Source organism: Pagrus pagrus (genome assembly GCF_965226575.1).
Source record: "Pagrus pagrus genome assembly, chromosome: 12".
Lineage (NCBI taxonomy): Eukaryota > Metazoa > Chordata > Actinopteri > Spariformes > Sparidae > Pagrus > Pagrus pagrus.
Genome location: NC_140196.1, coordinates 7,146,315 through 7,171,774, shown reverse-complemented (window position 1 = coordinate 7,171,774; position 25,460 = coordinate 7,146,315). Strand labels below are relative to the sequence as shown.

The 25,460-nt window shown below is 45.1% G+C and overlaps 1 long non-coding RNA gene across 1 annotated transcript; it reads left to right on the top strand.

The window, feature by feature from the left end:
* Window positions 1–1,179: 1,179 nt before the first annotated feature.
* LOC311267134 lies at window positions 1,180–24,420 on the top strand. The gene is made up of 4 exons (XR_014623795.1): window positions 1,180–1,404; window positions 4,154–4,248; window positions 13,319–14,230; window positions 23,773–24,420. It is a non-coding gene; the product is annotated as an uncharacterized lncRNA (long non-coding RNA).
* The last annotated feature ends 1,040 nt before the right edge of the window (window positions 24,421–25,460 follow it).

Here is a 25,460-nt window from a genome sequence, read left to right as displayed (position 1 = left end):
ACACACACACACACTCACACACACACTGACTCCAGCACCTTTTTTTTTTTTTTTTTTAAATATCCTTTCAAACTTGGAGATTGCAACTTTGCTGTTGGGGGCTCTTGTCTCTGGCGTCTTTTATCAAGAGGCTGCGATTGTTATCGCGCTCTCTATCTCATCTGCTCATGCAGCCCCCCCTCAGATATCACTCATATCATAATATCACAATCGATAAGGCTGCATATTGCTCGAATATGCTATCAGGGTTTGGCCAGGCGTGGGCATTTCCTGCGTCAAGGACAGAAAGACTGAATTCCTCTGCTGGCTGCACGAACAGCGAGTTTTTCTTACATTAGAATAACAACTTGCGACCTTTTTCTCCATCTTTGTGGAGCCTCTGCATCCTGGAAACTAAATACTCTATTACATAAATACTCTAACAAGAGTAGTGAAGGTGTGATACTGTTCCTAAAATAATCTAGAGGTTGTAAGAGAAAGCTGACCTTGTTCCCCTTTAATTAAGTCAATCACTTGTAAAGGATTTTATGACACAGCAGAGGAGAGGTGACTGGAATATCTAAAAATATCACCATGCTAACTTTATTCTCTTCTACGTGTTTTAAAGAGTAAGTTTCTTTTTTTCGTTTCCTTAAAATGATCTGATCCCAGAGTAAATTAGCTGTGGCTTTTTATGGCTAATGATTTGAAACCCAGCTCTGATCAGAAGCAGGTCTTTAAGATGAATTGTTGTTGGGTTTCATGAAGTTGGAGCTCCCATCACACACGATCATAACGATGATGTATTTAAAGAGGGAGAGAGAGAGAGAGAGAGAGAGCGTTTGCAATTTCCCATCATCTCTAAATAAATTAAAAGCTTTTTAAAAATATAATATAACACAAATACAGCAATTTGCCCTCAAAACAGCTCTTCCGCACCAGCCCCCATTTGCTTTTTGACCCACTTTTACGCACTCCTCCGCTTTACGCGCCCGCTGATGAGGATAATTGGTGGAATAAACTCCTGATTGACACACACCTGCGTTCATGTTCAAATCGGCTTTAATGATTTCAGATTCCCGCCTCTCTCTCTCTCCCTCTCTCTCCTCCCTCCCTCCCTCCCTCCCTCTCTCTGAGGCGGAGTTTATCCCCTCCCTGCTCACCGTGTGGGCTCTGCACTTGTCAGTCGCAGCTCGCGTGTGTGAGGGAGAGGACGCGGGCAGTGTAGTCTACAGAGAGATAGCACACTTTGTAGCCCTGATGATGCTCTCCTTTCTCTTTTTTTAACGCTGTCTACTCTCATCGGATGCGATCAGATTATTATTACTATTAGATTATTTTTTTAAGATAAAGAAAAAAGGCGGATTGAGATTGTTGGAGGATACTGACTGGACTGGAGTGGAGTGGAGTTAGCCTGACGTGCAAGTAAGTGGGATGCTGGCTTCAGTAGTTGATGTGGGAATAGCCTTAATTTTCTAATTACCGTGTGTGTTTTATATGCTGCTGTTGCACAGTCGGCACACACACCGCTCCACACACTGCTGTGGTCCGTGTTTGCCTTTTAATTCAAACTAAAAGTGGCCAAATGGAGGCTGTGAAATTGATGGGAACTTTATTTCGAGGCCTGATGCGGTGGAGTAACGCCTCAAATCTGGTGATGCTGACCAAAAAAAAAAAAAAGAGGCAGCTTTAACTCCTAAAATAATCACATTTATTCACCATAAAGCCTTTTTTTATTTTATTTTATTTTTTTGGTGTGGTTGCAGGAGGCTAAAACCAAAATCCTGCCAAAGCACCAGAACTCGTCACGTTGATGCGTTTGTGGCTTTTCTCTCTGCTTTTGTGGCACGCTGGGTTTAATCACGAGAGATGCCAAAGAAGAGGTGAATGTGATTTGATGGTGGGCCTGGTGTGTGTGTGTGTGTGTGTGTGTGTGTGTGTGTGTGTGTGTGTGTGAAACTAGTGATGGGATCCAACACAACCTGAACCTTAAGTTCATTCACCTTCATTCAATGATTAAAAATATATATGTGGATTAATTTTAAAGCTTTTATTCTAGTGTGTGTGTGTGTGTGTGTGTGTGTGTGTGTGTGTGACCACCACCACAGGCAGGCTCTCTCTCCTCTCTCCTCCTCTTCTTCTTCTTCTTCTTCTTCTGCTTCTCTCTGCTTGGTATCCGGAGGAGAGGCGGCCCCTTTAAGAGACGACGGGTGTTAGTTTGTGTCTTTGGTTATCTAGCTGTATGAGTTTTAATTTCATAAAGCTAGAGAACCGAAAGTACGAACTGACGCCGAGCACTTCGGAGCCGTGGGGTCCTCTCCTCTCCTCTCCTCTCCTCTCCTCTCATGGAGGAGGAGGAGGAGGAAGCAGCAGCAGCGGCAGGAGGAAGCGGGAGGGACGGATGGAGGGAGGCTGCACGCCGCGGAGGAGTGACGATGATGGTGGTGGTGTTTGGAGGGATGGCGAGGAAGCGACACCGGCGTGAATCCAGCGAATAGGTGTTGGCACGTTCTGCGTGTTTGGCGAGCGCGTGATTGTTGCGTGGTTTTCTTTTTTTGGGAGGGAGGGAGGGGGGGGGTCATCGCGGTGATGATGCGGGGTCCCTGAACCGGCTCAACTTTAGGCCACGAAGGTGTGACACACGTGGAAAAACAGTCCAAAAAAGCAGAATGCGTGCTCCTGCGCAGTTGTCATAACTGTGTGGGCGTTATAACATTAATATCTGGGCAGGAGGAGGGAGGGGGGGGGTTAGACAGAAATAGTTAAAGGTTGCACGTGATTGGTCCATCCAGGACTCACGTGATGATGTTGGCAGCAGCAGCAGCAGCAGCATCACATCGCCTTTGCTAAGGTCTCACATGTTGGTCGTGGTGTGTTCCTGCAGGCCCAGAAGTTGGAATACCCTTCATTAAAGCCGATAATTACTCTGTTTGAATTTATATGAGCTGCATCCATAAAGCGCAGACTCCCTGACTCCTCTGATACTCAGTGTGTTTCCTCCACGAGTGGTGGAGGCTAAGTGATGTCCCCTGGCTGTAATTAACTTGACATTAGGAGTGTGATGTATAATTGGATGCACATTGGTGCAAGTTGAAGCCTTAGCAGAGAGCATAAGGCCCGGTTAGTGTGCTCCAACATGCCTGATAACTGTTTTTCTTCCTCCCCCACCTCCTCCCAACATTTCATCGCCGGGTTGTTTGGCTCCTTTCCTCCCTCAACCAGAACCTGCATCCCAAATCACATTGCATCACTCAGACCCGAGCTGTACACGACCATCCCCTCGTCCTGCTTCTTTCCCCCCCCCCACCCCAACATGCTTTCATCAACCGGAGCTGAATCCGAGTTAGACATGGCAGATGTGTTCGAATTTGTGTTTTCGCCGGGTGGATTATTTTCGTGTTTGCCTGCTAGATAAGAACAAAATAGGACATCGGCTCAGAGTTTGATCTATTCTTAGAGCCGAATCAGCAAGCCTTGGAGATGACTGAATATCCCTGAAGTCCCAGCATGCTCTATTTAGACCATGACTGACAATATTTGATGTGCGCCGTTAAACAAGAGAGCTTGGATGGTGTGTGGTGTGACTGTGTGTGTGTGTGTGTGTTGTTGGCGTTTGCATGTGAGAGCCGGTGAACAGTTTAAGCCACGTGTATACGATTTGACCTCCGTGTCCTCCATCTTAGAGTGATGGAAAGAAAATCAGGGATTAAAATATGACGCGGTTGTGTAATCTCTATCTTTCTGTTCCTGATTTTTTTTTTTTTTAGAGTTTATACTCTTTTTTTTATTTTGTAAACAACATTTTTGGTGTTTTAATCTTGTATTTCAGTAGCTTAGCAACTGGGATGCTGCCCAGATGAAGCCTGCTCTGTAAAATTGCTTTGTTTTCTGTCTTTTCCATCACATTTTTTTGCAATTTGGGCCTTTCAGACACACTCTCATCAAGCTCGACTTATTGTTCATGCAACAGGAAATATATTTAACCTTGCAAAGAGGCAAAATAATGAGGAGAACAAGTTTGGTGGAGTGCTGTTAGCTGCAAGGTCAACAAAAAGCTGCATATACCCCCCCTCCTCTGATCTTTTCCTCCACTTCCTCCTCCGAGCCACTTATTTATTCCTGAGTTGTGTTTGTTACACGTGCACTGATTCTCTTTCTTCTTTTGTCTCAAAAGGAAAATGCCGAGAACGTCATCCCTAAAGTTTGCATCAACTCGCGGTGAAGACAAACCGCCGCCAGACAGGAAGCGGAGCGACAGTCAGCCTGCAGGTAAATGTTTTAAGTAGGAACACAATGCGTGTAGAGAAGTGGCTCACCTGTCATGTGAGCAGGGTCTTCCCCCTCCGTTGTAAGGCTTAGGCGCAGCACACAAGCAGTTTCGGTCACCAGCTAAGCCGAATGAATCAGATCTGCTTCAGTTTGTCCAGTTCTTTGTACACAAAGATATGAATCGAGCCCTAAACTCATCGACAAACACGTGCACCCATGTCTTCCACACATCTTGGGGGGAAAAACACCGCTGTGACGTTGCCACATGTGTAAGCAGTTTGCTTGTTCTGCCTTATACATTTTGGGCGTACCACTAAGGTCAACGGTCAACGGTCAACCTTTAAGATGCTGGAGGCTCCCAGAGGAGCAGAGCCTTCAGCTGAGCGTTGCTGGTGGTTGATCGTTGTCCATGTTTCTGTGGAGCTGCGGGGACGGACTCGTGTCTGCGTGGGTGTGAATGTTGAAATATTGAGGATCGTGTGTTTTGAATGAAGACGTGTGCAGCAGTGTAAATCCTCCCCCCCCGTCGTATTCAAACGAAAAAGAGGGAATTAAGAGGGACATTTACTGCCGGTTTTATTTGCGCCCAGTGTAAATGTCAGTTTTATATCATTCATGTATATATCAGAATATACACACACAGTGTGGAGCTGCAATAGACTGTAGCCTACAGCAACACAGTGTAAACGGTGTGATTTGAGCGGGTGAAGTAAGACCTCCATGTTGAATTCCATCATTCCTTTGAAGTATTAACATTTTTCACATTGTACATCAACCCCCCATCCGCCACACACACACACACACACACCTCTCTTTCTTTTCATTCTCATACATTCAGCGTTTTATCCCCTTAAACACTGTGATCCTATTTGTCAGGTAGAGTGTGTGGTAGGTGCAGGGGAGGTGGCCGTGTAATCTTTGCTGCGGTTCTTTATCCCGTTAGGAGAGCGCGGGCGAGGTTTTGGACCTGCTCATGTGGAAAGAGTGTTTGGGTGGCTCTGTCCATTTCAACCCTAATGCCCTCCCCTTGTCCAGAGTCTCCCGATTTTTGCGAGCAGAGTCACGATTTGCATAAAGGTAGAGAAGACGGCAGCGTTGAGGAAAGGACTGTGAGATGATCGGTTTCACCCTCGCGTCGAAATTAAAATTCCCCAAATTTAAGCCTCCTGAGAAATAAACGAGACCAGAAAGATGTTTGAACGACAACAGGAGAAAAAAAACGTTCCTGGCTTTAACGTCGTCAGTGCGTTCCCTCCAATTCCTCCTTTTTTAAATAGTTGAGCGTCGGGAATTAAACAATAAGTACACATTGTTAGCAAGGTCAAATCTTCATGGTTCCACAACCTTGACGCTCAATATAAAGCTCAGTTATTCAAATTTAGTATGGACTTCTTTGAGGCGCCCAGATTTTCCCAAGCTTTATATTAGCATATGCAAGGACCGGCCTGTGCTGCTGTTTTCTAAAGTGGATGTAAATTATAACCTCAGTATTATACAGGCTGATAGGAGATAAATCTCTGCAGTAATGCATTGCAGCGAATGGGGGTGGGGTGTGTGTGTGGGGGGGGTGTTGAAGAGTGTGTGTGTGTGTGTGTGTGTGTGTGTGTGTGTGTGTGTGTGTGTGAGGCACTGTACAATAGCCGGTGGCAGATGGAATACAGACTAGCAAAGCACTTGCTAATAGTCATGCTAAACTCTCTTTTCACTGGTTGTAGTTTCGTCAGATTTTCTGCCACGATGCAAAGAGAAAGAAAAAAGGGAGATTTTTTTTTTTTTAAAAGGAGAGATGCATCGAATTGGGACATTTTTCAAGACCGTCACAGCATCGGCGAAATAGTTTTTGCAAGCGTGCACACATCGTTTTAAAACAAATATTAACACAGGGAGATTACTAAGTCGAAATTTGCACTTGTGCGGTCCAAAAGGCTGAGGGGCTTCAGGCCTCACGAGCAGAGTGGAGATCTCTTTGGAATCCCTATGCAAACTAGGGCTTGAATAATGAGATGTATTTATGAAGCGCTGGGAAGGGGGTCCTGCTTTTGAAAGCAAGTAGGCCGGAGCCTGAATGGGATGGAAGGAGGAGGGGGAGGTTGGGGGGGGAGGGAGGGAGTCGGACAAGGGGGAACTGGGGGTGTGTGTAGAGGGGGTACAGGGGCCCCCAGCAGCCCGGGCCTCGGCCGAGGCAGCTGTGAAAAGGGGTCCCGTCTTTTTCCCACGCCCAGCAAGACGCGAAACAGTGCCGCAGCTCGCTAGGGTCAAGTCCCATCGCTAATATATACACACACATACATACACATGCATGCACACGCAGATAGAGGCAGAGATGTGCGTGTAAAAAAAAAAAAAAAAAAAAGTTGTGCAAATTAACAAGCTGTCTGGGAAGCTCTGTGACATGGGGACACCTGCTATTCTCCCAGAATGCTTTGCACTCTCATCAGGGGCCACTGGGCTCGACGGGACAACAATTAGGTCATAACTTCAACTTGAACTTAAATTTTGGTCGAGCATTGAAAACAGCCTGGATTTTATTTTTCACACTTTTCTTCAGGTTTTTTTTTTTTTGCATTTTAAACTACTTTGCGTAGTTTGTTTTGTTCTTGTTACATTTTAAAATAAAATGTAATTTGTTTATTTTTTTATGCTGTGAGGCAAAAAATTCTGCAGAATTAATACACTAAACAAAGGTGCACTGTGGAGTTTTGGGAAAGAAATTTTAATCAGAAGAGAAATATCTTTTATTTTTACGCCTTTACAAACTAAATAAACAAACTCTCTTTGTTTTCATGACTGAGTTTTACTTTGTTTATATATATTTGGCGGACCCTGCCACCTTTCCAGCTTCAAACAGTGTCCTGGGGACCTTAACTTCCTCTGAGAACAGCTTGTTTATTCAGCGATGGAAGAAAATAAATATCCTGAGCTTGAATTTCTACATAGTGCCCCTTTAATTTACTTCAGCAATTGTTGATGTGTCCATTCACTCAGTCTGGTGAGACAAACTTGGCCTTGTGCTTGATCCGAGACCCCAACTGTCAACTTGGCATTGTCTGCGTGCACACACACACATGCACGCACGCACACACACACACACACACACACACATTCACACACACACAGCTTGTTTCGGGGGCACACAAAAGAAAAATTTAAACATGAAATGGAGGAGGGCTGGAGGAAGATATGGCAACTATGGAGGAATGTTTTGGAGCTGAACTCTCAGTGTGACCTTCTGTCCTCCTCTGTATACAGAGTGCGCGGAGCTGAAAAGCAAACGGCCATGTTTTATGCAAAGAACATCTCCTTTATCAGGAAAACAGACAATAACTAGCCACGGAAAGAAAAGGCAAGGGAAGACAAAGGCGTCGCACATTCGTTTAGTTTATTTCCCGCCATCCCCGGTGTTCGGCCGTATCTCATTGTTCCACCTTTTGTTATGTTGTGCTAATCGCTCATTCGTGTTTTAAGAGCAGCGTTTCTCCGTGTCAGCGGCTGCTCTTTTGCTGGCTTCCCCGTGACGCTGGTGTCACACCCATTCCTTCCCTCTGTCTCTCTCTAGATACTGGCACACCAATCAAATCGGTGCAGCGCTCTGTTCCCTCCCCGCTCCCCTGCCGTAGCTTGCATCAGACCTGCACATAGCGGTGTCACACTAATTCGGTTCCCCCTGCCTGCTCGAGCTCCTTGCTTTAATTCCACACCGCCCTGCTATCTCTTTGAGTATATTAGCGAGCATCCTCTCTCCCCCGTCTCCCTCCAACTCTCCTGCCCGTCCCTCCTTCTCCCTCTCTTTCTCCCCTCCTCGTTATCATCTCCCCTCCTATTCAGATGAGTTTCAAATAGAGAGGGGGACCCTTCTAATTAGCTCTGTAAAGATGCTTTGTCGCGGTCAGTGTGGCCACCAGTGTGTGCATTAAGAGGGGATGTGTGACAGCTAGTGTTAGCATTGAGAAAGTGTGTATGGGCCCTTAATGAGGTTTGTTAGCTGAGTGTGTATCCTGCTGTTTGAATGCACCCTCGGCAGCCTTTGAAGGAGCGGAGATGAGGAGGAGAGAGGAGTCTTTCAGCGTGGCGGCTTGTAGAATGCAGATGATGCATTATGCTCAGTGTGGTTTCCATTTGAACGGCAGATGAGAGGAGAATAATGCTGTACTTTGCGTGCTGTCCGCGCAAACTGTGGGAAATGTACGGGGGTCATCGTGCTCATCAGACGTCGGGGTGGGGGGAGGATTTTCCTCGCCTCGGAAATTTGCAGTGACTCCAGTAAACCCTGCGTGGATTAGTTCTCTACAGAAGTAGAGAAACAAGAGGCAGAATAGTGTTTTCTAGGAAATGTTTGCTCAGGATTCATCCACAAGAAGGTGATTGCAGCAAACTGGAAGCTAACTGATTGTTTTTCATCGTCTTTGCAATTAATCGCTTAGTTGTTTGGTCAGAAAATGGCGACCAATGCTGGTCAGCGTCTCCCAAACATCAAGATGACGTCCTCAAGTGTCTTGTTTTATCCACAACTCAAAATACATTCAGTTTTCTGTCATAGAGCCGAAGAGAAACTGCTGGAATCAGAAAAACGACTCACACCAATTTATCGATTATCCAAATAGCGGACGGTGGAGAAGCAATTCATCGTCGCAGCTCTACAGCTAACAGTTTTCTGATGAATGAGAGGTCGGGGGCAGAGAGACTCTGATTCAGTTCGTGATTTGTGGTTATGGGTAAAGAAGAAGGCCTCTCAGAAATCATTACTGTGCAGCCTGAAGGTGCACTGTGTAGTTTTGAGGAAGAAAAACATCTTCACTGACTGATATTTCTTTTGCCTAAACAAACCGAAGAGTAGTAAACTAGAGTTTGTGTTGTCACCTTATTAATAGTGTAGATTTTTAGATGCGGGGTTTTAATTTGTTCTCCGAAACGACATAGTTTGAGGAAACGTGGTTCTCGTTACCGACTTTTTTTCATTTTCGAGTCTAAAAAAAAAGAAAATCAGGAGCAGCGTGTCACACGTCAGGACCTGATGGTTAGAAATAATCAACTGAACGGTGTGAGGAGTGTTTTTAAAATGTATAGACACAGAGCAAAGGAGAGGTGGTGGTGATGATGGTGGTGGTGAAGGAAGCAAGGAAGGAGATTAGAGATGGCTGCAAGCAGATGAGAGCCAGAGGTGGAGGGTAGATGGAAACGAGAGCGAGAGAAAAAAAGATATGTTGGGGAAATGAGGGATTGTATGGAGCCAAAGAGCCAACCTGCTGGGCCTGCCTGCTGCCTCAGAGATTGTAAACTGTCACTCAGGATGCAGACAGACAAGCAAGACAGACATCATTTGCCCATATTACCCTCCACCGCTGAAACTGTCGCCCATGCGTCCCCCTCTTCTTTTTCTATCCTTCACTCCATTTTCAGGCGACCCTTTTTTCTTTTTTTTCAAATCTTTTTCGCCCGTGCACACGCATGTATATGAACTCCCTAATCTATTTCCTCTATCATCCTCCTCTGCTACTGTCTTTCCATCTCTTTTTTTCCCCCCGTTGATGAGATGAGTCAGCTTGCAGTACGCTCTCCCCTCTCATTGTTCGATGGTTCGTTGCCTCTCCATAGGAGGTAGAGAGTGTTTGGGCTCTTTCCCCTGTTTTACCAGTTTACCAGTGTAATCCTTTACACCGGCACAATGAGCTCTCACTCCAGCCACAGGATTCTATTAGACTCCCAGAGAGACACAGGATCTCCATAAACATTTTCCAGCTCCCCCCAACCCCTCCCGCTCGCCATCCATACCGCCTCGTGGCCTCAAACAGAGCCAAACTGCTCGCTTTCCTTATACATTTTAAGCAGAAACCCCCCCTTTGTTTAGCCAGAGGAGCTTTTACCTGTCTGGCAAAGGAAAGGTAGAATAAAAGCGTATACACTTACATTACCAACGGCTTGTTAACGCTGTCAGCTTCACTCCCAACCTGACTCCCAAAACAGCGTTTCCTTTACAGCCGCCGAGCGAATAACAAGCAACTGTGAACAAGCAAATGCTTGTTATATGGTCTTTGGAGGAACGCAAAGGATGTTTTAAAAAATGCTGAAGTCATTGGAGGATGTGAACGCTGCTCTGCGCTGCAAACACGATGCCATTTAAAGTGTGCAGATAAACTCCCCGATCTGTCATCTCACGCACATGCTGCATATCAAAGACACACCTGAGTCTGTTTTTTCAGCGAAGGCTTTGAAACGTACAAAGGTAGACTTCGTGTTTAAGGGGGAAAGTTGCACACGATCATACGGCAACGACTGTAGGAAAACGCTGCTCCTTTTACAAACTGTTGTGAGTACGGCAGCCCCCGCTCGTCCCGACACGTCTGCCGATAACGAGCAACAAGCTTTTTTGTTTTATTTTTGGAGGTTAGTAACAAAACTGAGGGAAAGAGAGAGGAGTATGACACGGAGGTAAAGGTCACTGATTGAGTTAAGTGGTATATGTAATAAGCATTTCAGTTGGCTCTCCGTAATGTGCGTTATTTTGTAATAAAAGCGTGCAGCGTCTCAGGACCTGGTGACAGTTTGCACCGTCAGTGTTCACTGTAGGGTCATAATGATGATGTCACCGCGAGATACGGAGACAGAGGAGACGAGCTCTGACTCAAGTTTCACATGAGAAGTGATTGAAACCATTTAAAGCTGCAGTGGGCAATATAATAAAACGTTTTGACCGCTGCATGTTAGATATTTAACAGAAGGCTTCTTTAAAAAAAATACAATGTGCCTGTTGTCTATGAGGGCCTGTTCCAGCTCCGACACAGACAACCAATCAGCTCGTTCGTCAGCGTCTAACTAGCCAATCACATCATTTTTATTTATGTGGTCTGTTCGTGTGGCTCCATCTATCTCCTGATCCTTTTGCGACTCAGCTACAGCTGAAGCAAAACACATGAAATCATAACACAGTAAGCAACACAATAAGCATGACTACCAAGTGTGCTCCTGTTCTCTATTAACCAATCAGAAGCAGGAGCTGACTGAAGTCATTATTGGCCCTCATTAAATATTCTACAATAAAACCGCAGTGGTAAATATAGCTGTGGTATGTAATAAACAATATAAATAATTTATAAATATATCTCTATTGTATAAAAAGGCTCTACAGTTACTGTTATTATTGATTATCGACTCGAAATGTCAACAAATAGTAAAAAATGCTCATCACAATTTCTCAGTAACGTCTTTAAATTGCTTCTTTTCTTCATTTACTATCATTAATAACAAAAAAGGCAGCAAATTCTTACACTTAAGACACTTGAACCAGCAAATGTTTCATATTTTTGCTTAAGAAAATGATTTTAATTTGACTGAAAGGATTAAATGCTCATCAAAGTAGTTTTCTTTTGCTCTGCTAATCAATCGCTTAACTAATCGAGGCCTTCCTGATCCACGTGTTTAGCAATAACTTGATAACCGTCTGCATTATGTCTCACTTTCTTTATTCATTCAACACACGACTATAAATCGGGCCGCTGGACGAGAAAAGGCTCATTTTCATCTCTTGAAAATGTTGGATTATCCATTCAAAAATAATTAGATCACAACATGTAAAAACCAAGCTGAGATCCAGATGAATCATATGTTTTTCTGCAGGCTGAAGATGAGACGTCTCCACTAATCATTCTTTAAAATGCTGTAAATATTTAATTCTGTGTGCTGCTCGGTGCCGATGTGGACTCTCTGTTTTTGTTCCTCAAGTCCAAAGCCATGGGTCACAGGGCTGCTCTCTGCTCCCTCCCTCCTCACACACAAACACATCCCTCTATCTCCCGTCCGTCCGTCCGTCCATCTCTCTCCTGCCCCCCCCATCCATCCTTCCATCTCCTCCCATCTTGATAATGCAGCTCTTTTCTTTCTCGCCGGGTGGAGGGCTGCCCTGAACTAACATTGTCCCCTACGCCGGCTCTAGTGGGGGGCCCTATTGTGTGTGAAGGAATGGGGAGTTAACACCCATGTCTGAACTCTCTCAATGGGGGCATTGTGTCTGAATCTTCCTTTCGGCTCACCCAATCTCACCCCACGTCACTCCCCATGCACAGGGCCAAGCCAGGGGCTGCTCCGGGGTGCCCCCCCCCCCCCCATTTAAATGATGAAAACATGCACATAGCAGCAAATTCACAAACAAACCATCACCACAGCTGACCGCTTTAACCCGCTATACTTTCAGTGTCTTATTAATTTTCCAGCAAAGCACGCTGAGCTGAATTTGTCTTTGCTGACGCTTTTGACAGAAATGGGGGCCAGTGGGTGCACGGCTACTGAAGGAGGCCCCTGCAATTCGTTTTTTTTTTTTTTTCCTTATAGAAAAGAACAAAAGCGACACATAAAGGAGCATATTGTATTTGCATGATAACAGGATTCAGAAACGCTTTCAGAATATTTGCAGTGAAGGAATCCGAGCAAATCGCTCGTTATGACGCTCGTTAGGGCCGCGCGACACGCTAAAAAAATCATCATTAGGATTATTTTGGCAGATATTACCATTGTGATCGGGATCATTGTGGAATCGCAATTTTTATTTTCACTGAAAAAACACGACAATGTAACACACAAACATTGTTTTGTAGGCCGTCTCTGCAGCTTCTTTTTACCTCCAGCAAAAATCTTCTGCGATTTGGATGTTGTTCATGGCCGTACTGTGATTTTGATAATATTTCAGTAGTCGTGCCGCCCTAATGCTCATTGTTTGATGAACGCCGGTCATAAGAAATGGTAAAAAAGGCGAAACATAATGAATATCAGTAATATTTCCTAACGGTGAGGGTACTTTAACGTGAGTGATTACAGTATATTTCTAGAAAAACATTTAAAAATACAATCAGCGATGGATGTGTCTGTGTTTCATACAGTATGCTGAGCATTTTTTTTTTTTTATTTGTTTCTGTATAGCAGCGAGCGCCTTGGGGCGGGTTACAAAAGAGCAAGTTGGCGTTTTCTTCCCACATATTTTTAATCAAAGTGTTAGTGTTTACATTTGCATTTGCATTGAGCAGAGGGATGCTGAATGCCAAAGGTGAGATTTTGAAAAACACTCTATTTTCCCTTTTTTCAGATGGAAACAAGGGTGGGTGGTTGGAAGGCTGGATAAAGGCTGCTGGATGACTGAACTCCGAGACCCGGCGCAGCTCATCATCATTGCCACGGGCTCTCGTCTTCCTCCTCTCCTCCTGTGGCCCCGCACCTCCATCCAGGGGTCCAGCAGAGCCGGTGAAGCCCGGGCGGGGAGCTAGTGAGTGGGCTGGGAAGGATGGAGAAAGTCCCCGAAGGCTAGAAGCACCTCTGGAGCTACCGGCATGCAGGAGAAATCAATATGAAACACAGAGCCTGCACAGCTCTGAGTGGGGTTTCCTGTGTTAGTCTGTGGCCTAGGGGCCCGCAGACCTCCAAAGGACAGGCCCTGCGTGGCCCTCTCAGCTGCAGCCCCGGCTCCTCAGACTGGACCTCAGTCCCGATCTCCGCTGGCCGTGTGTGGTTCTGCTGAAGGGGATCTCTCCCCAAATAATACCCAGTACAGAGAATGTTGAGAGACCGCCGAGAGGGATATGCTTTGCTCTGATTTTTCCTTCCTTCATAAGATTGACATATCCCCCACCTTCTGCCTCTGGCTGTTTAAAAACCAGTTTGGGAGTTCTGCTTTTGACTCGCTCTCCATCCTCAACTCACCCGTTGTTTATTCCCCAACCAGTTTTTACATTTGACAAAGAGACAGTACGATCTTTATTTTCTCTTCCACCCTCGGCTCGCTGTTACTATGGTGAGCTGTAGACATGCGTCTGTCTGTTAAGAACCAGAAACACTGGCACATGAAGTACGATCGTCTCTCTCTTCTTCTTTCCCCCCCCCCCTCCCGTGACGTCTGTTATTCAATTTCAGACTGTTTAAAAAAAACTGAGTGAAACGCTGAGAGGGCAGAAGATCAGAGAGCAGAGAGACCTTCACACCTGGTAGAGGAGATGGTAAAATGGCAAGTATCTCTCTTTAGCACTCCACACATTTTCCACTCTATGAACAACTCTCAATGTGCTCTCATTACCTCACACGTTGCCTAAAGCAGTGTGTGTGTGAGCGTGTGTGTGTGTGTGTGTGTGTGTGTGTGACCATACCTTCGCACCCTGTTTGGTACAGAGAGGATCGTTTTAATTACGGCTGTTTCTGATGTTTGGAGGATGGCGGGTTAATTAAAATGTTCTTGTAAAGCGTATTGAATTATAAGATGTCACTCAAACCTGAACGCTAAATGAGAGAGCGTCTCTGCCTCTATACGTTTCCCCACAACAGAGCGCTCGGTGTGTGCGTGTGAATGGACTGTATGTGCTCGGCCTTGAAAGCCAGCGAAGCAGCAGTGGTGGCAGCAGCAGCAGTGTGCTCCCAAAGTGCTGCCGTCGTCACAGCAATGCAGCGTGGTTTGTTTCCATCCAGATGGGCACAGCTTCAGACAAAATGGCCGCCAGTCTTTCCCCTCTGCCAAAGATGGCGGGCGCATCTCTGTCTGTCTGCCATCTGTGCATCCGTTAACCGTCGTCGAATGCAAATCGAGGCTAATTGCATTTGCATAACCTCCAACCATCACGTCGACGTTGCCGCGCGCTGATAATTGCTCCCATGAAATGAACGCTGGCGTAGCGGCGGGCGAGCGGGAGTGGAGTGATGTTTCAAAGCGTGTTTGGTGCCGTTTTTTTTGTTTTTCCTCTCGTGCTGCTGAGGATTCGCCGCCCCCCGAAACGTGTGTGATAGGTGTTCGATGCACGTGAGATCAAGAGCCCGGTCCCACTGTGCCATATGGCATGTTAGCATGCGAGCATGTGATTCCCCCGCATGCAAATGTGACACTGTACAAAAGATTAAGCCGAGCCCTCTTTTTCTTTTTTTTTTTTTTAAAATCAGATAGCGCTCGGTCACGCATGCACACTCGACTTTTTTTTTTTTTTTTTTTTTTTTTTACATGCAGACATACATAATGCACCGACGACAGCATTAAGCAAACAGAGAAGCTCAGACATGCACACAGACTCTAATTAAAAAGGGATCCATAGGCCCAACAAACTCCAGACAGACAGACCATAATAGTCTCATTTTCATGCACATTGGTGTCTGGTTACCATGGCACTGAACAAATCGCGGGGTGACTGATTTTGCTTGAGAAGGGCTGCACGTGAAACATGCAACAAAAATTGGTTTGCAGCTTTAAAGCGTCACGTCGTTGAGATTTCCCAGGAACAGACCAGACACCCGAGCTGCTCCTCGTCCGAAAAAACCCGAAAAACACTCATCACGCAGGTTCCCACGACTTGGCATATTAACGCGCGGAGCTGTTTATGTAGTCCGAGGATTGAACACCTCACGTTTTTCTGCATTTGCACCGTTTTGCGGTCGCATTTGATTGAGCAGCTCTTGTTTTTTTTTGTTTTTTTTATGGGGGGGTGGTGGTGGTGGTGGGGCTGGAGGGGGGTTAATTCATGCGATGAGAGTCGTCTGAGCGGCCGAGTAACAATGCCCGCGCTCGTATTTGCATTCGCCCATCAAGGCAGCTGCTGTGCTGTACAGTTAGGTCTACTGTGGGCAGCAAAATGGCGGTCACGCGAATCATAGGGTCTGTCTGCCGGTCGTGGGAGCTGAGGAGAGGAGAGAGAGAGGGAGGGGAGGAGGGGGCATTTTGGGGCGTCTGGTTCGAGAGGGAGAGGGAGAGAGAGGGTTGCGGGGTCTAGACTGTGGGGGGAAGATGGAGTGGGGGTGTTGGTGGAGAGGTTATTATTTGAGGAGGGGGGGGTAGTCTGGTTTTTAGGAGGAACAATTAATGAGGGGCTGGAGGGGAGGGGGGGTAGTTTGTCTGCATTTGTGAACATGTGTCTGTGTCTCGGCCATTTGCATAGAGCGACGAGGGCGTCCATATGCTGAGCGGCGAGGCAAATTCAGTCACAGTCTTTTGCACGCCTCTCAGGGTCCCTCTCACATGATCTGAGGCGAGAAGCCCGCCCGATCGTCGCACCCTTTCCAACATCTGACTGTCACATCATCTGTCGCAGGGCAGGAACACGCTCTACCCCATTTCTCACAATAACACTTAAACACTCCTGCTGTACTGGCGCCTCATGTTGGCAGCATCACCGTTCCCCCGTCCGTTACGCCAGCCAATGCGGAGGCTCGGAGCCGGTCTCAGCCAATGGCGGTCCGTAAAGAAACAGGAAGAGGAAGGAGAGGCGAGGAGAGTCATGAGTTTACCCTTGGTGTGCCGGGGAGGAGAGAAACAACAACACAGCAAAGGAGAGGATAGTGGGAAGGGAAGGGAAGGGAAGGGAAGGACATTTCTAGATGAAGCAGACATGGCACAAAAATAGGACGTGAAGCAGTTTATTAAAAGCACAAATGACGACTGTATTAGATTTTCTTTGTGCGAGATCGCGGACATATCAACGGATCAATTTGCGGGTGACGAAAAGCCTTCCCCGCCGCTAAAAAGAATAAAGTCATGAAGGCGAGTCGGTCGTCATGAGGCCCAAAAACGTCAGACAGCCAGACAGAGACACAATGCAGATCTCCATAATGTCTCATATGAATACTGCTGCGCTTTAAGTGCGTTCATCCCCCCCGAGCTGGAGGTCTGAGCTCGGAGCGTGGGAATGTGAGGGGAACATATGCAGAACAGTCGGGCGCTGGCGAGACGGCCGTGCTAGCATGAATGCTGTCGTAGCAGGTGAAAGAGGACCCTAGAGTTCAGGGGTCAAGGCCAGTGAAGGGGTTGTCTGGTTCATGAGTGCATGTGTGTGTGTGTGTGTGTGTGTGGGGACACTTGCGTCTGGGTCGTGCAGGATGCTAATGAAGTTGCCAGGCTGTTTGATAAGCACTGCTGTCTATTGTTAGCTCGGTCTGGTTGCTCAGTGAGAGAGCAGGCTGGGTGTAGATTGGACAAGAGCTCCTTCATCATGTTGTAGTCGCAGCAGAGCTAACAGACAGGCAGATAGACAGGCGGCCCGGAGTCAGATCTCCCCTGCTGAAAGTGTGATTGTGTTGTCTGGAAACCTTTTTCTCCCCACATCTCGGCTTTCTCTGACATTTCTTCTCGGAGTGACACGCTGGTCTCGGGCTCTCAAGTGCGGTGCCTGTCTTTGTTTCTCTCGAGATTGATGGCAGCTTTGTAGCGGGACTCCACATTTCCACCACGGAGGAAATCGTCAGGAGCGCACTGGTTTAGTGTTTATATTCAGATGCTGGATTTGCAGCTTTAGCCGCTGTGATTTCTGTCAAATCAAACCCTGAAACCCCTCATTAATGGGCTTTGGTCAGAACTTTGAGACCTCTTTCATCCTGCAGCATAAATCTGGTGATATTTCTATATTTCACTGCACAATCCCACAGAAAATAAGTCCAGTATCACACAGTCTGTTCCTCCATGACATTGACCTCTATAGTAGTAAGAAAAAAACAGCTGTACGAGCCACAAACTTACACTGGATGATGTGTTAAACACACTCCTGCTGCTGTGGATTAAAACACCAAATGTGTATTAATCCGCAGCTGAAACTAGTCCATCACAATTGCTCTATTTCCTCCTGTTTGAGTAACATTTGTTTAAAAACTGCAGGGAACAGATGCTTTAGACTTTAAAAAAAAAATGAAGCTATACATTTTTTTTCTTCACGATAAACAAATAGGGGAAGTCAGAAAACCAACTAACGCGCTTTTTAGTTTGTGTCTTCTCATGAGATAAGCAAACTATTAAAAACAGCTGTAGAGCCACAGAGTTACACTGGATGGTGACACTGCGGTGAACCTGGACACTGTGGTTTAATTTAAGTCGACACATGCACACTCCTGCTGCTGTAAACACCTGTGTATGTACATGTGTATTAATCCGCAGCTGAAAATAGTCCCTTTTTAAAGTGCTGTTTTTCCTCCACTGTTTGCTAAAATAGACTTTCTTAAAGATGAAACTAAACATTTGTGAATGATTTTTATAGATTTAAGTCTTCAGGATGAACACATGGGCTTGCATAGGGGAGTTAGAGACCAACTAACACACCATTGGTTTGTGTCTTTTCATTGGATTTGTTGACAATAAGACAAGTATAGAATAAAACCAGCTGTACACTTTAAAGGTGCAGTATTTTTTACCAGGTAGGACACAGGTGTGTTTGTTTCCTGTCACAAGATCGTATCCTCTTTCCTCGAGCAGCGTCGCGCCGCCGCAAGATTTCCTTTTGACACCTCCCGTGGTCGTGAAAGCGCCGCATACGTAAAGGTGCATTACTTATGGTATCCCTTTAAGAGAGAAAGCATTACCTCATCAGGAGCTGTGTAAAGGAAGGAAGTGAGTGAATGGGTGAAGGAGCGCAGTGCTAACTCTCCACTCCTTTATGCCTGTGGGTGCAGGCTTCATTAGCTCTACAGAAAGGGACAGCTCCCTCCCACTCCCCTCAATAGACCCATAGACCTGTCTCACTGGCACCGGCTCTGGCTCAGTGGGGAGGGTGTGTGTGTGTGTGTGTGTGTGTGTGTGTGCGTGCCTGCCTGTGCGTGTTCGCATGTGTGTTCCCGAGCCCATTCACACAGCACCAGGCCTCATAGTTTCTCACTCATGCCTAAAGGAAGCCTGGCATTGACACTTTTTTTTTTTTTTTTTTTTTTTTTTTTGAGACTCACATCTCTCTCGCACTCTCTCTTTGTCCGTCGCTCTCTTGTTTTCTCTCGCATGCTTTCCATTATTCCCTATTTCACAACTTTTTTTTTTTTTCTTCATTGTGTTTTTCTCTCTCAGTCGCTTCAGATCCCCTCACAGAACTGGACTTTAGTTAAAGGACCATATGCTGTACAGGACTCAGACTGTTTTACTCTGCAGCAGATTTTAGGTTTTTAGATTTATTGTCTTTGCTTTATTTTGACTCGTGTAACACAAACTTTCTGATAATCCACTGCATTACTGACGCTGTATGAAGTCTCTTAATACGACTCTATAACGGTAGATTTATTAGTCGGCTTCACAACACGATGGTTGTAGAATGAAACAGAGAAAAGCCATGTTTTAAAAAAATATATATTTGAGATTTTAAAACAGGCTTTACACCCAATGCCTACTTTAAAGGTGCACTACGTAGTTTCAAAAACAAACTCTCTTCTCATCATGACCGAATAAACAAACTGATCTTAAAGGACAACACACTTCTCTGAGAACAGCTCGTTTATTCAGTTTCTGAGTTCGTATTATTACCAGTTTGAATTTTTTTTCTCCAAAACTACACAGCGCCCCATTTAAAGGTCCAATTTGTAAGATAGTTTATTGTTGAGTCTCGTTCCCAACTTGTCAAATACTGACGCTGTGGGACTCGACAATAAACTGTCTTACAAATTGGACCGTGAAGAAGAACGTGCACTTAAAAAAATGTAGTTTTTAAAATGATTTAAACTGACAGCAAGTGTATTTGCGATGATTACTCTTTGATTTAACTTTGACAGTTAACTCCAAAAGACCAACTGAGCTCGCAACAGTCAGCGATGAATAATTTATACTTCATCTTCTGATAACTAGGAGGTACGTTTAACACATGCTCTTACTTACAGCAGTAAAACTCTCTCATAAATAGTCTTTTACATTCATCTGCATGTTGTATCAAGGAGCTCTGATGCAATTAACCCCTGTAACCAACCAAATTTGGTACTATTATACCATTTTCCTTGTAATATATTAATGAATGTATGTCTTTTAGCAGGTTAGGATGAACTATCCGTCATTTAACTGTGATGGAGAGATCAGACCAACTCACAATAAAATATTTTTACTAGTTAAAACCCTTCCTGACTGTCACAAAGCTTAAAAGCAACAGAAAATGCGACAGAGATGAATGGATGACACCTCTGTTTCCCATCAGGCACTGTGCGTAGGCAGCTATTCGGGGTCCTCGTCTAGTAAGGGGGGGGAGGAGACACGTCTATAGGCAAAGGTGCTGGAAGGTGGCGGGCTAGCGGAGACGATTAGCATGGGCGGCCGCCATCGCATGCTCCGCTCATTGTTGTAGTGCTGCATTAATGAGCCCAGTGTGCATCAGACACACACACACACACACACATGTACGCACACAAATCACTGTTTATCACTAACAGCTTGTCGTTCAGTTGCGCAATGCAACTCAGGGGGAGAGATTAAAAAAACAAAAGAGCTCAGTGCAGATATGTAGCATACCTGCTGATGATTAGTGACCCTTTAATTATTGATTTCCAGCCCGAGTCCGTGTCACGTCCCCGGGGGGGCGGGGGTTTCAAACTCAACTCGGGTGAAAGTAGAGTGAGGGGGAAAACTTTGTTAAACCCGGAGAGAAATGCGAGCTTTGACTCAGAAATAGATGCCTTGACAGTGAGAGAGCGAGCGAGAGAGAGAGACGTAGAGAGAGAGGAGAGAGGAGAGAGGAGGAGGGATGAGAGTACAACACTGTGGCCTGGTTTGTGGTTCCAGAGGGATAGAGACACTTTCGCATTTCCCCTGCAAAACGAGATAGGATGTGCTCTTTTAACACACACAAACACACACACACACACACACACGCGCACCTTGTTCCCTCCTTCTAAGCGAGGCCCGGACTAGATTCGTGCGGCTTTGTTGTTGAGGCAGCAGGAAAACTTATTGCCCCAGATTTAAGCGAACCTCCTTCACACATGCAGCAGTCGGCTGTTAGCATCCTCCCCGTTTTATCTTTTCTGCATCGCTTCCCATCGCAGATATCCAGTAAACTGCACGTGTGTGTGTGTGTGTGTGTAACAGACGGCCTGACCTCTGACCTCGTCCCGCTGCGAAGCTTTCATTCCCATAGGCCGGGGGGCTGTGGTCGTCTCCGTCCGCACACACACACACGCACGCACACACACACACACACACACACACACACACACACTGTTGGCTCTATTGGTATAGCTGTCGCTCGGCCACCCATTCAGGGCTCAGTCACGGCCACTTAGAGCGCAGCAGACTCAGGGATTCAGACGAGCTGTGATCCAATGACATGTATTTATAATGAGGGGGCTGCGGGGACGTCTTTGTTGGACGGACACAATGTCAGCATAAGAGTGTGTGTGTGTGTGTGTGTGTGTGTGTGTGTTGGGGAGGGGGGGTTAAATACAGAAAGAAGGGAAGTGGAGGGAGAGAGTCTGGTAGACCGCCCCCCCTCCCTCGACACTTCGCATGGATACAAATTCATGCTTTTTCTGTGTCCATTTACACCTCTCTCTCTACTTTCCCAACTCTTTCACACACATTCACACTCTCTCTGTCTTGCCTTCTTGATCCGCAGAGAGAGATTTAGCTCGTTACCATGAGAATATCATCTAAAGACTGACCTTGTCGAGTGGAGGAGAGGGAGAGTTTCGGCGGACGGGCTGTTTCTCGGCGTCGGGAAAAGCTACAACAGCTAAAATCGGACGAGTTAAAGTCCCGTCGGGGAAAGGTTCAAGTCCGATTCACGTCGCGAAAGCCGTCGTTGAGGCGACTGATTGCTGACAATTAGACTGAGTCAGCGTTCGAACTTGTTCCTCTCAAACTTGTCAGTCTGTTAGTGATTTATTCACAGCAGAACTCAAGTCTTTCTTTCAGTGGACGGACGTCTGTTACTTCATTTATTGCTCCGTTTTATTAAAACTTGAGACTTGGATGTTTTTGTTATGAAGCAAGTCAAGCCGAAATGTGAGGGAGTCAAGCTTCAAGTAAGTCTGAAGTCTGCAGCTTTGATATAAAAATCTAATGTCGATGTCGCTCAGCTCTTCTCCGGCTTCAAACACCGAACTTTTGTTGTAAAAAAATAAAACTATTAAAAAACGGCAGTCTGAGCCACAGAATGAGACCTGAAGCTGGTCACCGCGGTTTAGTTTTAGTCGACACAGAACCCCAAATGTGTATTAATCCACAGCTGAAAATAGTCCCTCGCAAACGCTGTGTCTCCTCCTGTTTGAGTACGTTTTATTAAAAAAATTAGACTTTTGTTCTGAAGTCTCAAGTCGAGCCAGAATTTTATGTAGTCATCCATCAAGTGAATCAAGTCACATGGCAGTTGGGTCAAAGTCTCAAGTCCTGCAGCTCTGATAAAAATCAGGTTTTTTCAGTGTCGCACAGCTCTTCTCTTGTAAATTAGGCCGAACACATTCAGCTATTCCTCCTTCGTCGATGTGATGTCTTTCCTTACAGTATATACAGGACATTAATCATCATCATGCGGCCTGTAAACCAGCATCGACACGTATAAGTATACACCGGGACATTACACCGTCTTCTTAAAATAGATTTTAATGGCCATAAGATATCCGAAAACGTTGGTATTGGTGAACCTCGTGTGTGTGTGTCCGTTTCAATTATTTTTGTTTGTAGGAGCCAAAGATATTTAAAAATCTGTCGTTATTTTAGGATGATATGACAGAAAAAGAAAAGAGGAGGAATGATTTTCTAAAATAAGTCGTGTTGGAAATAGTCCCTCCACCTCCTCTGACCCCCTCTGAATTCACATCTTTGTCAGTGTTTTATCATTTTAAGGATCCCGGTTATCTTCCAGCAGTCGCTCCCCCAACTCCTGCTTTTATTGACATAATAAAAACATACATCACCACTCTTCGCAAGTTGCTCTCCGAGTGCTGAAAGGTGTTTGTGTGTGGTGTGGTGTGGAGACCAGACTGTAGGCCTGCATATATTAGCCAGTTTGTTGGGACAGCGTGGGCAGCAGAAGAGCCCTGGAGAGCCCTACAGGCTCAGGAAGGCCCCTCATAATTGCCCAATGTCTGAAATGCTGCATCTATCCAGGGACTGTAGTCTGGCTCTGATCTCCTCGACCACAACCACCTCCTTCTCCTCCTCACAGCCCACACACACCTTGATTTTTTTTTTTACTGTCCATCACCCTGCATCAGCAGAAACAAGAAACTGGCATTTAAACACTGTAAATCTGAGGCAGTTTTATGGGAATATAATAAGAATGGTAAAATGCTAATACAAAAGCGAGTGTGTCCTCTCGTCACTGGTTTTCAGTTGTGATTAAAGCCCGGACAAATTAGGATTAAATCCCTTATCTCTGCGGGTCGGATCCTTATCTTGTTCTGTCATGACGGTGCAAAACCAGACAGCAGAAGTGTGTCTGCCCGGTGTGTGTGTGTGTGTGTGTGTGTGTGTGTTTCCCTCGGGCGTGATTGTGTAGTTCCCAGCAGACTGTGTTGTCCTCTTGACGCTCCAGACTTTAGAGGTCAGAGGTGGACGAGTGTAGAGACGAAACACAGACAGATATTGGTAGTCATGAGGAGGGAGTCCCTCCTGTATCTCCGCTCCACCCTCAACACATTTTCTTTTTCCTTTTTTTTTTTTTTTTTTCTATTTTCATCCAAAACTGCTGTGTCAGTCCTGTGACGTGAGGCGCAGGCAGGATGTCTCGCTGTCAAAGATGACGTGTGGGTTTATCTTCATGATCCCGGCTGTAAAAATGTGACAATTTTGTTGTGTTTTTTTAAAATCGTGTCCCTAATTTTCTCCGTCTTCTTGTGTCTCTGCAGATTGATCATGCTGTAAGGTGGCTGAAGATCTTCTGACTCAAAGGACAGGATTTCGGCACCAATTCCACCATTTTTTGCTGATTTTCTGATGTACAATTAAAGACAGTAACAGGAAGATTTTGTGATGGACGGCCACTCCTCCACACACACACACACACACACACACTGACAAAGCGAGACTTGAAGACTTGTCACACCAGATACAATTTTCCTTTTTTTCCACCAGCTGTGCCTTTTAAGATGTGTTTTGTGGGTTACAAATTAATATATTAATAAATATTATAATTTAAAGTCTATATTGTATTTTATTTGTTCAAAATAAAGCTTGTTTACGATGACGTCAGCTGATGCAAAGTGATCTGCGACTCTTATTGTGAAGCACATCCGTGTTTAAAGGCTGTAATTGATCCTGTTGTTTGTTCTGAAGAGTCTGAAACGAGAAATAAAATATTTAAAGTGTTATTTGGTATTTATTTAATACTTAAAGTCCGAGCTATCGCTTCATAATCTGTCTCGATGTCAAGGTTGAGTCAGCTGAAAACACGCTGACATAGTGTGTCATCTGAATCATTTGAGTTCATGTAAATCTGTGTGTGTGTGTGTGTGTGTGTGTGTGTGTGTGGTCAATAAAGAGAAGATTTACTTTGACATTTTTTCTCCTGTGAATTTATTCAGTTTCCGTATTTAATATATTTTCAGTTAACACTCTTGACACAGTGCTCTCACATTTATAATTAAAGCGGGGGGGGAAATGTTTATTAATGCATCGTTCACATAAGTCGTTTCTATTAAATTAATTGAAGCCTGGGAGTGTAATTAAGAAGAAGAAGAAGAAGACGGGGGAATTTTTAATTACAAAAAAAAATAAACACGGCTACGACCTCCACAAACAGACTTATTCGAGTGGATTTCAGACTGAAAATAAAGAAGAAAATTCTGTTAGTGTAAAGGCCCCAAAATCAGCTAACTGTGCTACTGTACAGGCCAGAAACTCATCAAGGCGAATTAATATTAAACATCTGCTAACCCCAGTGTTCACTGTGGGGGACCACGAGTGCAAAATTGCAGTAAAAGCTCTGCTTTTGTGTTAGTTTGCTTTTTTTTTTTCCTGCATGAGATTTTTTTTTTTTATCCAAAACAAAATGCTGCATTTTCTTTTTGAAGCTAAACTTGAGGGACAAAACCAGGCCCACGTGAAACTCACCTCCGGTCTGCAGCACCGTTTTGTATGTTCACTATAAAAGAGGAATGCTCAGATATTGTTGAAATTAAAGAGAGGGAGCAGAAATAATCCGGTTTTGCAGCTTTTAATTTAAAAAAATAATAATAATCTCTAACATGGTTCAACAGCCTCTTGATTGTGTAACCATATTTCTTGCTTTGTTGCTCAGGTGTATTTTTATCATCCAGCTTTAGCAGGATGGTGCTATATTTGTTAATGAATTTCCACTGGGGTTTTGAATTAAAATGAAATTGTTTAAAAAAAAAAAAAAAAGGAAATTGGGTCAAAATGAATTTGAAATGGAAGAAAATGGTTGTTTTGCTGCTTTTATTACAGAGAGAGAGAGAGAGAGAGAGAGAGAGAGAGAGAGAGTGGGGGGAGAAAGAGAGCAGCCATCATCTGAATAAATGCAAATTGGCTGTGCTTTCACCTGGCATCATGCCAAGTATCTATAGCAACCACATCC